Source organism: Ursus americanus, chromosome 32 (assembly GCF_024610735.1).
Source record: "Ursus americanus isolate L20-20 chromosome 32, mUrsAme1.1.p, whole genome shotgun sequence".
Taxonomy (NCBI): Eukaryota; Metazoa; Chordata; class Mammalia; order Carnivora; family Ursidae; genus Ursus; species Ursus americanus.
In genome coordinates this window covers 7117102-7121308 of record NC_142158.1, presented here as the reverse complement: position 1 = coordinate 7121308, position 4207 = coordinate 7117102, and the positions used below count along the sequence as shown (strand labels likewise).

The window sequence follows — 4207 nt, the reverse complement described above, 5'->3', positions numbered from 1 at the left end:
TTACATCGATGAAATGAGCTGTGTACAAGGTTATGCATGGTGACGTTGTTTTGATAGAAAAAAGGGAAGATTAAACACAAACAAAATGTCTATCATCAGGCACAGGATAAATTAGTGAGGGTGTAACCCTGTAATGGAATACTAAGTAAGTGTCCTTTTGTGTTCCCAAAGCCCAAAGTACTGGCTTTGATCACAGCGCTCATATGGTATCCATTCTCATGTCAGACCACTCTAATGCATTCTTAAGGACTCAAGGCAAAATTTAACTTTATTAACCTTTGTGTCTTCTCAATAAATATTTGTCAATTGTGAATGAAATCTAGGATCCTGTTCCTTTCCAACTAGAGGATAGGTAGTCATAAAAAACAGTGCAGATTTCACTAATAGGAAAACACATTTGTATAAGTTAAAACATTTTTTAACAAGTTTATTCTAAATTGACTTTGGATGTCAGAACATATTTGCAGAAGCAACGACCGTTTAATTCAAAGTAAATAAGATTTCGGGGAAATCTAAAAGACCGGATCAGCAAACCTTTTTCTCTAAAGGGTCAGATAGTAAATATTTTAGGCTTTGAGGACCATATTGCATCTGTCACCTATTGCTGTTTTCTTTTTTTATTTATATGTATATAAACATACACATATATATTTATACATATATATATATATACACACATATATTTATTTAGAGAGCGCACGGTGTGGGGGGGGGCTGAGGGAGAGAGAAAGAGGATCTCAAGCAGACACCTTGCAGAGTGCGGAGCCGACACAGGGCTTGATCCCACCACCCGGAGACCATAACCTGAGCAGAAATCAAGAAATCAACTGACTGAGCCACCAAGGCACCCTTCTTTGTTTATTTTTAACAACGTTTTAAAAATGTAAAACCTTCCTTATTTCAATGGATGCGTATAAATAAGTCATAAACTGGATTTGTGGCTCACAGATCCCTGTCTAAAAAACAACATTCACTAACTTCTTTCTATTTTTAAGAGCGCATTTTGGAGAAATATCTAAGTATGACTACCAAATATCATTGGAAGGGCATACAATGGACTTGTTCAGGCAAAGAAACAATACAAAGAAAGAGATTGAAATGATTTCTGGAACTTTAGAGTCAGAATCACATGGAGGACTCATTAAAACCGAGACTGCAGTGGGTCCAAGTTCCCAAGGGACATGAACGCTTCTTGGGCCATGCTTTGGGAACCACTGCTACAGAGGCAGAACCACTAAATGAAGCCTCCAAGAGCCTTATTTTGTGCAATCCTTCCTTGTCTGTGTCAGTAATCTCTGCTCGCGACTGCAAGTGCTTCTAGGCATCGATTCTCTTAGCTGCCAGTGTATCCGGCAATTTGTAGATGTCATACTGAAATTTCAGTCCACCCCACGCAGAGGACAAAAGGAAGAGAATGTTGTCAAACCAGTAGCGTGCCCTAAGGAGCAGCTCCCGAACAAGGACACAGCAGGAATCTGGGGGCGTGATCCCCTTTTGAACTGAGACCCACTGTGCCCCTCCCTGAGGCGAGCCCAGGTCCCCAAGGCTGCTGACCTGATGTGGACCACAATGGAATATGGTGACAGCCTGCAGAACCTGTGGGACCAGTTCAGCCAATCTTTAGGGGCCCTAGGCTCCAAGACAGTTTGAGATGCAATCCTTTTTTTTTTTCTATTTTTCTATGCATCTATTTTATTCTATTTACATTGTACAACTGTTACACAGCCTACAAAAAGTACAAAAGCCTAACCATTTTCCTGTGCCAGTTCAGAGTTAAATGGCAAAAAAGGAAAACGGTGTAGTAAGTTTCAAGAAGAGTTGGGGTGTCCTGTACAGGTCACACTGTCTGTTACATGACGTCTTTGGAGCTGTGAATGTTACCCTAGGAGAATCTGTTGTCTTTGCAGGGACCACGCAGTTTCTGTCAACGGCCTTCCTTAGTTCGATGTGTCTTTTCCTTCCAGGACAGGAGCGATGAGACTTTGAATAGGTCTGACATGGATGGTTTCTACTCAATAAATGTCAACATTCATTTGGCATTTTCAACAGAGTCGTTTGAAATAAACTTTGTTCCAGAAACGTACCACATGTAAGCACTCTCCCATCTGGTTTTACAGTTTTTAGGGTGAAAATAGCCATATTTTGGATCCAGAAACTGGAGGTTGAGCTTTCAGAGCAGATTGGTGGCATCTCTGTGCTTCCTTTCCCGAGGACTTGCATCATCTTTCTGCTCCAGCTCATTATGCTGCCAGACTTCCTCCTGCCCGTCACCCTCTGACTTGCAAGTTGGTGGCAGCTATTGCTAGCTGGCCTCCGCTCTGTCTGAAAGCACCTTCCTTTCCCCCTCTTCTCCATCTTTCCACAGCTGGATCAAGCCCCTGCAACCAACTACTGCGAACAGACCACCCAAGCCAGCAGGGGTGTCTTGTGGCGGGTGCCGCCCCAGGAGGAATGGCCACGCCAGGTGCAAGGCCCAGCAAGCACTTGCACAACTTGCCCACCCAAGGCCTCACCGGCACATCCATCTGTTGGCCTTGGCCTTGCAAAGCCGTATGCTCAAGCTGGGGCTCATTTAGGAGAGAATGGCCTTGAGCTGAGCCCTCTTACAATGGTCTGTGTAAGAGTTGGAGGCATTCATGGGTACCAGAAGCCCTGGCCTGCCCAGGAGAGTGGAGGACTGGTGTTTTGCCCCTAGTCAGGCTGTTTGTGCTCAGAGAGTCCAGGGCAGGCCAAAGGCAGCGTGTTCCCATAGCCCTGGTACAATCACAGGGAATGCGAACAAAGCATTCCCTCTGCCCGAAGCACAATATCCTGTGTCCTTGTTTGCCAGCCACCTTCATTCACCCCTTTTTCTCTTGATCAAGTTGGTTCTCTATTTTTTTTGGTGGATTCAGATGTTGGGGTCAGTTTGATTTAATTGCCTTCTTTAAAGGCTGTTAACCCATGCCAGTTTTTGTCACACGATACGTATGTATTTCTCCTGGCATCAGAGACCAGCTTAGTCGCTGAGTTCATTTATGTTACACACTTAGAACCGTGCCTGGCACATCACTTGTGCTATGCAGGTCTCAAGTCTGAGCACTTGCTGTAATGAATCACAGCACCTAGCACAAAGCTGGGCTAAGAGCTCAATACATATATATTTTTTTAAATTTTATTTATTTATTTTTGAAAGAGAGATACAGAGAGAGGGGGCACGAGCGGGGGCGGGGGGCAGAGGGAGAAGCAAACTCCCCGCTGAGCCAGGAGCCTGTGCGGGACTTGATCCCAGGACCCTGAGATCATGACCTGAGCCGAAGGCAGATGCTTAACCAACTGAGCCACCCAGGCGCCCAGTATTTTTTAAGTGAATGAATAAACAAACAATATGAGTTATGATTATCAGCAACCCCCACCAAGGTTCTTGTAGTTACACCTGTTGTGCTTGGAAACACTAATAACCCGGCAAAATCCAGACCACACACGGCTGACATTGGAAGAGCCCTCCTCACCCCTATTGCTCCACAGTCTGAAGCCTGTGTCCGTCCTAAAGATAGGACTGTATCGGCTCAAGGAAAGTTCTAAACAATGGAGGAGCTTTCTGCACAGATAGCACTCTCGCAGACATGGACTTTCCACAAGAAGTGTGAAAGCACCAACCCCACAAAGTGACACAATACAAGAAAGGTAAAGATCCCCTTTATGCCCAGGGAAAGTGGCATTAGGGCAGGAAGCGGAGTGGCTATGGTGGGCAGACTAAGCTGATTTTCCAGAAAAAGGCTAAAACTACAAAGAAGATTGTGCTGAGGCTTGAATGTGTTGAGCCCAGCTGCAGATTTAAGAGAATGCTGGCTACTAAAAGATGCAAGCATTTTGAACTGGGAGGAGATAAGAAGAGAAAGGGCCAAGTGATCCAGTTCTAAGCTTCATATTTTGTTTTATTATGAAGACAATAAAATCTTGAATCTATGTTCACTTCTAAATAAGTAAATTAATTAATAAATGAGCCATCATCGCTTATAAGGAGGAGAAAAGAGGATCAGGAAACTAATGGCGTACACCACCGCAGAGAATGCCAGTTATCAGCCATATGTAAATTCTAACACATGAATGCAGGAAAGTCTTCAAGGTTTCCCCAATACTTACATCCAATCTGACTAGAGGAATGGGGCGTGCCGACAGAAGAAAAACTTTGAAAACACTGGGAGCAAAAGCCATTTTAAGTGAT

The 4207-nt window shown here is 44.1% G+C and overlaps 2 pseudogenes; one reads left to right on the top strand and one right to left on the bottom strand.

Moving 5' to 3' along the window:
• Nucleotides 1-1317: 1317 nt before the first annotated feature.
• LOC148107307 (protein ZAR1-like pseudogene) lies at nt 1318-2840 on the bottom strand (annotated as a pseudogene).
• A 727-nt stretch (nt 2841-3567) lies between these two features.
• On the top strand, nt 3568-3925 carry LOC148107306 (large ribosomal subunit protein eL42-like; annotated as a pseudogene).
• The last annotated feature ends 282 nt before the right edge of the window (nt 3926-4207 follow it).